Source organism: Neopelma chrysocephalum, unplaced genomic scaffold, assembly GCF_003984885.1.
Source record: "Neopelma chrysocephalum unplaced genomic scaffold, ASM398488v2 Primary Assembly neopelma1_26, whole genome shotgun sequence".
NCBI classification, from domain to species: Eukaryota; Metazoa; Chordata; class Aves; order Passeriformes; family Pipridae; genus Neopelma; species Neopelma chrysocephalum.
This window is the reverse complement of record NW_020897695.1, coordinates 19,794,032-19,804,987: the sequence shown is the minus strand read 5'-3', so window position 1 is coordinate 19,804,987 and position 10,956 is coordinate 19,794,032.

The window sequence follows — 10,956 nt, the reverse complement described above, 5'->3', positions numbered from 1 at the left end:
GACAAACTTAAAAGAAATACTCTATAACCGGAGGGGAAGGTGGTAGGGTGGGATAGGATTTTCTTCTCCTGTTTATTAAAAACACACCTTGGGCACGATTCTAATCTGATTTAAGCATCATGTGCGGTGTATTTATTACATGGGAAAATTGCCTCGGTGCATTCACTGACACAGTTTGGACCCAGCCTGTAGAAGCTAGTCTGCATGCAGAGAACTCTCCAGTATGCAGAGATGAAGGGCGGGGGAGGGAAGAGAAGCCAAGAAGAAAAAGATCTGGGGGAAAACCACCTAAAAAACAGCAGAAGGTGGCATGAGCACAGACATTCTGCTCCTGAAAGGTGCAGGGCAGTGGCAACCAAGAAGGGTGGGTCCACTGGCAAAGGGGAAGAGAGAGTATGAGGAGAAACTGGCGTCTGAAAGGTCTTGACCACACCATAAAACTGAGCAAATTATAGTCGGCAAAATAATGTGTGAAACAGCCAGCTGTTCTTGAATGTGCCGAATTGTGCTACTGCGAGGTTTCCAGGCTTATAGCTTGGAGGCACAGAAACCCCAGAACAAGGAACAGGCAGCAAGACTCTGGTCTTCCAGATGGATCAAGGATCATCTGTGGGTCCCTAGGACTATGGGACACCCACTTCACAACACAGGCAACTAGAAAACAACTCAAGGTGTAGGCAGTCAATAAGTTGCCTGGCAATGACAGCAATTGGGATCAGCTAGCTGAAGCACCTCACTGAGGGTGCAGTGGGTGGTGGAGAACAGCCTTCCACCACAGGGTTAATAGTCATTTGGTGAGGGCTCCATCCATGCAGCCGAATCCTGGCTACACCTCAGTGGAGCTATTGGACTTGACATCAACATGCCATGTGCACGGGATAAGGGAGGCAGTGCAAGAGATATGAGCCAGGGTCTCATATAATCATGAATCTCTGCTCCAAAAAGAGGACTTACTATTCAAAAATAGTCAGTTTTCTGGGCAACAGCCCAGGGCAGTACTTTGCCAGAGGTCTGTAGAAACCAAATACATCCTTTTCCCTTTGCTGCCAGCCAAAGGAATGGCAATCGGCTCCCCGTATCACAGTTACTCCTCTCTCCTAGTTACACAGTTGAAGAAATCATCACAAATTACTCCAGTGGCAAATCCCAAATGACTCCAGGGGTAAATCCCAAATGACTCCAGGGTTAAATCCCAAATTCTCAGAGTAGGTCAGTTGATTAACAGAAGACTTCAGCAGGTCCTGGATAGCACTGCAATGAGAGTAGTAAGCCTAGAATTACTGTCTTGGAACTGAAGTGTATTCCCGATTCTTACAAGCAGACACACTTCCTTCGGAAAACTCTCCCCACAAACCTCTGGCTGCACAGAAAAGCACATTTAGCCCAGTCTCATTCTTACTCGCAGCTGAAAGAAGTCTTCTGCAGTGTCATAGTCTCATTTTATAGACGCTGGAGGTCGAGAGGATGAGGTTATGCCTACAGTAGTGAACTAAGGAAGGGGATGGTGCGCCTGTGTGTGGGAAATATCATAAAAGTAGCATTAATTATTAATATTCACCAAAGTTCCTGAGGGTCCAGTGGGAGCTGGGCTCCCAGAGTGCTAAGCGCTGCATAAGGCTTTTTCCATGCCAGGGGTTGGGGCGCTACAGAGAAATCCATGAAGCAAGGGAAACCAAACATGCTCTCAAAGCAGTAGCGCCTTCTCAGTCAATCACTGACCAACTTGATTACCTTGGTCAAGGTACACTGTTATGTGACTCCTGACACACCAGCTGATGAAGCCCTTGCCAGGGATGCCCAGCCTGGAAAAAAACTGTCAGGAGAATTGTCTTAGAATGTAGCATTTGTATTTTTCTCCAGTTCCACATCCTCTGCCCAAGTCTGCAATCCCGTAGCACACCAGGTAGCACAGCTGGTGTTGAGGAATACATCCGATGCAGGTAGTTTGGTTTGCAAGCTGCAGTTTGAGATGCAGATTGAGCGCTGGATGGGAGCCCAGAGAGACAAAAGGCAGTGAACTGCCAATCCTTTGCACAGCAAAGAGCACAAAGATCGGTGGTGCCAGCAAGGGGGATGGACACTGAGACACAGCAGGAACGGAAGACTCAGGAGGAAGAGGGAGACTTGTGCTTGTGTAGACTGTGAGAGATAAAAGCCTAGAGGTTCCTTGGTTGGGGGTTCCTCCTCTGAGGCACCAGCTCGGGCTGTTTCTGTGTGGCTGCACTGTGAATAAACAGCTGAGACTCTGCTATGGGAAACCTGAGGTCCAACCAGTAAGGAAAACTAGTCTGACTGTGTGAGTGGGGTGTGCAGGAAGTCAAGCAGGGCACTGGAGCTGTCCATTGTGAAGGGACTTTGGTCCCAGCTGTGAAAGTCTCTGGCACCGGGAGTGTGACTGCCAGAGAGTCACGTGAATGGTCAGACTGGGAAGTTTCCTTAGTAGCTGGCAAAGGAGAACTTGCTGGGATAGTCTGAGCTAGAACAGCTCAGGTAAGGACACACTTTGCTCCCTGCTGTTCTACTGATAGTATGAAGGTCAGACTAGGTAGATGAGGTCCCTTTTGACATGACATCTACCAGAATTCATTCTGAAGTTGGCCAAGTCATCCTGGAACTTGGTTATAAACTGCAGACTATGTTGGACTTATTAGTAGTAGGCTTGCTACATCATTATTGTCCATTTTTCAGGATAAAACTACATAATGTATAATATGATACAAGAAATGCCTCATCCCAGGCCATGGAAAGCAATTTCAATCGGTGAGACTATAATGAAAGCAGCATTTTATGTCAGTTGCTGACATAAAAAAGCAAATCCTGTCTACTACCTCCTTAAAGAGATCCTCTGTTTTCCCTAAATTGGGTGTAAAATGTACAGTATATGCCACATTAGGATATGGGCTTCCTACTTCAGGGATAGAAATCCAGTCAAGTCTTCAGATGACCAAAGCGCCACCTAAACTTTGGCAAACATGCATACACAGAAGATACTGTATCTGTTGCCAAGTTCCAGTCCTCTACATACCTTTTAAAGGTGAATTCAGGGCAATTATTTATGCAAAAGCGTTGTTCTCACTTTAGAAGTCATAGAGACAGAGGAAATCATGGCAAAATTGGTTAGGAAGGGTACTCAAGAAGATTTCTGGTTTTCCCCCTGCACTGAAGGAAAAGTCATATGTATTTGATTAGTGTGGTCGTTGGCTCTGTGACTGAGACAAATATATATTAGTGTGAAAGAAACGATATATTGATTTTTTATGTTACCAGGTTACTTCTTACAAAGCTGCATGGTCCAGAAGGGTAGATTGCAGTTGTAGCAACTGTATTTGTTATTAATTAGATCTCTGGCTGCAGTTTAAAGTGTGCATTGTATCTCACAGGTCAGACTTTCCCGCTGCCAGTGCCACCAAAGAATATGTAATTGACTCCATAATTCACTTAAACTTTTCAGGCAAAATACTATATTCAGCACTACCCGACACTCCTTTCTACATAAGTTCCTTACAGTGCACATGATAATAATTACTTATTTAACCCTTGCATATATGCATTTTTTTCCCATGCAGAGAAAATCCATTGAAATCCAGATTTTTTTTTAATCCATAGAAAACAAGTATCTTATATTTCACATGGACTTCGTTGTGACTGTAAGGACATCCTGGAAGAAAACAGCAATGCAGAGAGACTTGTAACTCAATGTTCCTTCTCTCTTGCAATATAAAATTAATGATTTATTAAGAAATTGGTTCTGGTTCAGCTAATCTGACTAGTAATGGGAAAACAGTGCCTTCCAGTCTGCCCCATCCAATTCCTAATTAGGTACTCCACATAGCTGAATTACATGGGAAAAGACCTATGGTTCCTGCAGTTACTGTAGAAAACTCACTCATGAGCTGTCTGCTGCTCCACCAGGTAGTTTGGTGGTATACACTGTGGTACAAAATTCCATGAATTAATGTCTGAACATTTAATGGCAGAACTGCATGAAAAAGAGAAGTTAAGAAATGTAACAAATATAATTAAAGGTGAGGAATATTAATTAAAAGAAATCCATATATGGTAGTCCAAACACACATTACTGTTCTTTCCAATCAAAGCTAAATGAATTTTCTTCAGATTCTTCTTCTCAGACACAAATGAGTATTCTCCTTCAGATCAGGATCAAGTACACTTAACATGGTAGTTACTTTATTTCAAAAATCCACAAAGTTACACGACTATAGAAATAGAAATTACAGCTCCACTCTGGAAGTGCACATTCTCAAGGCTATTCATCTCTCCAAAATACTGCAGGAAAGGGGTCATGTAATGGAAAGCTAAAGTTGTAAATGCTATGTCGGGTGTGGCTCTGACAAAACATTAATTTTTCTTCAGCAGATTGGATTCACTGTCTAAGCTTCAGCTACTATATCAGATCCCAGAATGACAACATGGATCATGAAGAATTGTCAGTCACTTACAAGGAATATTTAAGAGAGAGCTATGAGTTCCTCCCACTTTCCATGGGATAAGTGTTTCATAAGATTGGTTTCCTGAGCCAGAGGGAAGAAGTCTGCTTTGAGATGACCCTGCTCCACAATATCTCTCTATATAATTTCTGTTTTATAAGGGAGAAATCAAAGCAAAGATGACTTGTCTGATGTTATGTGGTGCTAAAAATAAAATCTAGGCATCCCAAACCGTGGCACAACAGCAGCCTTTCCATAGCACCAACCCACTTCCTCTCCAGTTCAAGAATCCCAGGTGGAAGATAGCATCCTTGGGCTTTAGGAGATAGTGGCTTCTTATATTTACTTTAGATGAGAAAAAAATGTAATGGTCTAGCCCTGAAAAAATTCAACCTTTCCCACCACCTGCTACCCTCCTACAGACCTGCATTAACACAGAATACACCAGGTTAACAATTTTCTACTAAATGGATTTGCAGCCTCCTAACATTTTTTTAGCCTTATGACAAGTGAAATATCACTTTATTCACAGCAACTTGTTTTCTTAAATACCTCTCATTGCCTCAGAAGCATCTCATGGGCTGTGAGGGCTCTGAAACCACTTCTCTGGAGAACTGCTTGTCAAGTGATTTTATGCCCTGGTCTTTTACACTGCAATGTAAATCTTACAGTAAATCTAAAACAAACTTTGTATACAGGTGGACCTGCTTATTTCCAGAATTAATTACTTCCTACCTTGTCATGTGTTCACCACTTTGATTTACAAAACACTTATCATCCATAAGGGCTTCAGATGATTATTCCAAAATGCTTGCATTGCAGATGTGCTTGCTCTTCCAGGACAAAAACCAAAGCAACCTTCCCTCCTCAAACCCTACCACGCAGAATATTGCTCCCTACTAAGGTCACTGGTTAAAAGCTATACTTCAAAATGGCAAATATAATAGACAGATTATGTCTGTTAAAAGCTCATATGAACTACAAAGTAGCAACCGGTAAGCAAGATTTCTGTGCTGATACCTTAACAGTCTTAAACAAATGCTTTTCTCTGCCTAAAAAAGACTTCTGACTAAGGATGTCTCTGCAGGACTTTACTCAGAGAGGCAGCAAATCTCCTCTACTTTCACCCGCAGCTGAAACACAACAGACACGTTTGGGAAGAACTGAGCTCCTGGGAATGGTTTGCATGGCCATCAATCTCAGCCTGCACCAACTCCTTGAGCAACTCCAAGAAAAAAAGCATCAAACAAACCAACAAAAAAAATACCCTTCCTGTGCTCCTGTGCTATTGTATGTATTTCATCTGTAAAACGAAGAAAATAGTAACTTCTTATCAATGTAAAATGTCTGACAGTCTGTGAGAAGACCTGAACCACTACAGATGTTACTGCAGGCTGCTGAACATCCATCGCTGGCTGCCATCAATAAAGCAAAACTCCGCTGTGAGAAAAGCCAAAAATAATTGTAACAACTAAAATATATATACCAATATAATTATGCTATATATGCATGACTTTTTTTTACTTTTATTTAAACTAAAGCAAATTGTAGTTATTTGATGTTCGGATTTTGCTCAAGAAATGACAAAAACTTAAATTTTACTGTTCATTCCCTTCTAAAGACACGCTCATTTTGGAAAAAACAGATAAAACTGAGAATTTACTGAATAGTGAGCAAATCTCATCCCTTTGACATTTCAACTTCTTATATAGTGGGACTTCCTCTTGTGATAAAATATCATAGTCTCTCTTCTGCTTTGAGGTCCTATGCGTCAGGTCTGGTTGAGCAGTTGCCAGTCAACCAGACGCCCCCAGCATGTGGTGACCTCCAGCGAGGGTGTGGAACTGCCCATAATGGAGTAGCATGTGCCTCCGAGCAAGGCTCCTCATAGGAGGTACAAGTTCCTAATGGCAGCTCCAGCTGGTGGCTCTTCTACCACAGCAGGGTCCTGTGGGCTCCTCCCAGGGGCAGATAGAGAGAAATACCTTCCCTCCCTATTAGAAGTCACTTACAACTTATGGCATGGAAGAGGAAAAAAGGAAACAAGTCTTGAAAACATAAGTTTGAAATGCAATCTTTCTTGAGATAAATGCTTGGATTTCTATGTTTATTCAAACTACCCAGATCTCTTGGGTTTGTGGCAAATGAGCTGTGAAATTTCCAAGGCAATTGCCTGTTATGTGGTTATCACTATTACAGGGAGTGTAGGAAGCAACCCAGAGTTGTTTTTTTCTTGAATCTCTACATGGGTAGAAGTCCAGGAGACAGCTACTAGTTGGTGTAATGACTGCCATTAAAAAAAGAATAAAAAAAACCCGTCTGTGTCCCTTTTTTGCTCTGCTCCTTCCACTTTTTTTTCCCTCCCCCCTCAGTTTGGTGCCTTATGCTGACATTTGAACTCCTGTGCAGTGAGAGTAAACGTCCCTGCAATTTCGTAGTGCTGTACATCCACTTTGCACAAGCATAAATTATTTAAGAGTGTTTGAGACAGCAGCAATCAGGTCAACACCATCACCCTCTCACAAAGATGGTGCTTTTTGCTCGTCTTGTTCACTTAATCTGAAAGGTCACTGCAACTGGAAGCATATGTTTATTCTTTTATATGGAAAATATAATATTACTTGTTTCCTTCCTGAGAAGCCAGAAATGCTGGAACAACCATTTTCTTCACGGTATTACTGCACTTCTGCTTCTAGTCCTGTCTGGAATCTAGAATTTCAAAAGGACATAGAATAATGGAAAAGTTATGATGAACGTTTCTGGAAAGTAAAAAAGGGAAATATTGATTTGAGTTGTCTCTAAAAATAAAAACTATTATGTATTTAAAATCAGTTCATCCAGCTTGCCTGACTTTATGGTCCTTTAGGGGTCACCATTTAGAGCAATCGTTACGGCTTCCCAATCAGCTCTTTTGAAAAGATGTTTTTTTTTTTTTTGATCAGCTTTGACTTATCACTGCAAAATGACAAAGAATTAAATCTATATTAATGATATGTACCTATACAGTTAACCCATCTTTTACTTTTAATTTAAGCTTTCAGAGTTTTTTGACAGAGCTGTAAGCAGTTCTATAAATTCTGTGTTTCTTCAGTTCTTCCCTGTGTAACTCCTCAGTTCCTTTGCCAGAACCGAAACCAAGCTCAGCTGCTAAGACAGCAATTGTACAGGTCTATGGAACAAAATTTCCTGGTGTGTGTCAAGAAACCAGTTTGAGTCATTAACAAGGTAAAAAATCAGAAACCCCAGACTTTATACCAGAACTGCAGTTCTGCAAACTACAAACTGAGTATCTGAAATCTTTTCTGCATAGTTTGAGCTTTACTTATTCTAGCTCTGAGTGTCCCATGGGGCATTCCTGGTTATTTTGAGAATTTCTGATGGGCAACAGCCTTGGCATTGCCCTGATATCTACATTACTCAGTGATCAGGGGTCTCACTGTTTAAAAGCTCCTTGCTTCCATAAACATAGAAGTGATATTTGATGCATGTGATACCTGGAGACCAAGGGTGAAACTCTGAACTTGTGAGTCTTCATGGAGCTTTGCTCTCATGGTTATCCATGCGATCAACAACATTCCTACTCAGGAGTGATAGGTGAAAGGAATGAAGGGCACGAGGAAAAGGCTTTATAAAGAATTAAACAAACAGGTCAAGTTTTGCTCTTGCTCATGACTTCTAGCATGCCAGGAAAAAAAAAAGCAGCTTCTCCAGACCTACTCACTCTAGTGTAACGATGATAATGAAAATATGTTCTATTTAGGCTTTCATCTTTTTTTTTTTTTAAATTAAAAGCTTAAAAAGATAAGTTCTTTCAGACAAAGAAATAATTCCTCATTAAAGTGTAATAGATCTCTTGCAGTAGTACCCTAAGTATGCCTGCTGTATTCTTACAGAATAGATTCCTCTCTCTTTTTCCTGTTCAGCATTTTACTCCACAAGTTATGCTCTGAAAATGAGCATGAAATGAAGAGCTGGATGCTAGCTGGATGAATGGCAATAGCAGAACTAGAGCAAGAAGCTCAGGCACCTACAGTGCATTGTAAGCAGGTTTTCTTTAACCTCTGGCAAGAGCTTGCAGAGCAAGTACCCAAATTCAGTCTGAAGAGGAGAGGCAAAGTACTTAGCCACCAAATCAAAAAACACCAGATAGATCAGTACCTTGTAAAGATATTGTCAGTGGTGACCAAGACTTTCTTTTTCCGTATTTAATTTTTTTTAACCAATGGATGTTTGTATGGGATAAAAGTTTTTTCCCTCCATTGGAATTAAATAAAAAAATAAACCTGTCTTTATTCATTATTTTTACATTTCTCTTAATAAAGAGGTCATCCACAATTTCTTCTTTTATATTTTTCATCCAAAGAAAATCACTTATAAGCCACGGAAAAATGACCTTCGAGCTCCATAAATCAATATGACAGGTGATTCAATCAGCCACATGCCTTCTCTGATTTAAGCAGCTGCTGACTCTCATAGAGCATGCTGAGTGCAGGTCCCAGCGGCCCTGCGAGTGATGAAGAAAGCAGCAGGTTTGCACTTTTAAAACCACTGAAGCCTGGCTGAGGAAATCACTGACACAAGTGAAATAAAAGGGACTGAATATTTATTTTGCATGAGCTGCTGGCACTGCACACACCTCCACATTGCATTTTCTCACTCTGTATGCTCTGTCAGTATCTCTGGAGAAACTGTAACTTCAATGGGGATTTTGTTACTAGGAAATGATACTCCAAGTCCATGCCTGCAATTTTTGTGTACTTCCCAGGTATGCACTTCATGAACTTAAAGAGAGCAACAACAAAGGTAAGGGAAACACTGTTTAAACTCAAATGGGAGAAGCAGAACTGGACAGGCTGCTAAGTGCCAACAGGAGACCTTCATGTGGTGAGCCAAATTCTCCTTAAATTCAGAGTGGCTCATTATATCAGAATGACTAATTGTTAAATTTTTATGGCATTGCTTTGGATTCATTCAGATAGATATAATAAGATGGTTCAACAGAGTTCCTGGGGTCTAAGCCAGGATACAGTTTATGCCTGCAACCAAAAATATGTACTTTATCTCCTCTCGTAGTCCACATTTTTCTCCTTCCTTAAAATTTCTCACACTGCTAACTCCAAGTACCCTGTAAATTTGCACAGTTCAAAGTGCTTTACCAGGAGTAAAACCTGGCCTCTCAACAATGCTCCTTCAGGACACCAAAGGAAGCACCAAGAAAAACTCAAGGCTTTCCTATGAATGCTGAAAAGTCCTATCTTTGAAAGCAAGTTACCAGTATGCTTCTAACTTTGCAACATCTAATTTGAATGAATATTTAACGAGCCTTGGGAATGGGAAGGTTTCTTATATTTACTTAGAATCAAGTCTCTGAGCCTCAACACTTTTTTTTTTTTTAGTAAAGGACATTGTACAGATTTATTCACTGAAAGAAAATGAAAATGTGGAAGAAACACCAGAAAATTGTCAGCTTTAATTTTATAAAGCGTGTAAAATTTACCTCTTTCTTGGGGAAAAAGCAGTGGAAAAGTTCTGAAATGTATTCCTCCAGATCCTGGAACATAAGATCTGGCAGACTACCTCAGCTGAAAGATCCGTCTGGCCTAGTGTCTTATTTTAAAAATACAAATAGTGGAAACTCAAGGTAGAAGACCCATAAAATACAACAGTTGTTCATATAAACTATTTGTTACAAGGCAATTGTGATCACAATGACCTCCTAGCTACTGCCAAATTAGAGCTTCAGCGGGCATCTTCAGATTGCATCATGGTCCACAGTATTTGGGGATCATTAATAGGCCTACCCTTCATGTTAAATTGTATTTTAAAAATTGTTTACAGTTCTAGACTCTAATACGTCCTGCAGCAATGAGTTAATTGTGGCAACGCTGTCATAAGATTTGTGTAAGAAAAAACCCCAACATTTCATCTAAAGCTGCTGAATCATAATTTCATTACAAGCTTTTTAGTTTAATACAGAAATATTAAGCTATGTAAATGATTAAGGGATCCACCATTTGTTTTCTCTCCACCATACATGAATTCACAGACCTGCTTCCCCACATCATCTGTTTTATGAAACCTTGAAAGTCCTAGTCTATTTACTTCTCCTTGTACTGAAGACACCTCATACTTGGAAAAACCCCTGTTGCATTTGTCCACAATTATGCCAGTTCTGCTGCCTGTTTTGGTTGCGTTGGTCCAGAATCACACACAACTACCAAGATCTAAGCACAGCATGGTTTTATCTATACAATGATTTAATTTTGTATCTTCTTTTTGTTAATAGAAAGTTAACAGACCTACACACACACACAGAAGAAGGAATAACCCTGCCTCAGGTGGCTGCAACCCAGCCAACCATCCCTTGCCTTACCACCTCCTGTCTCACTGCCTCAGCACTTGGTCACCACCCTGACCAAATGGCAGCTGCCTTGCCAGGGTTCCAAATCGCACCAAATGCAAGCATTAGGACATGCCACACGTACATCTCACCTAGAAAGAACAGCTG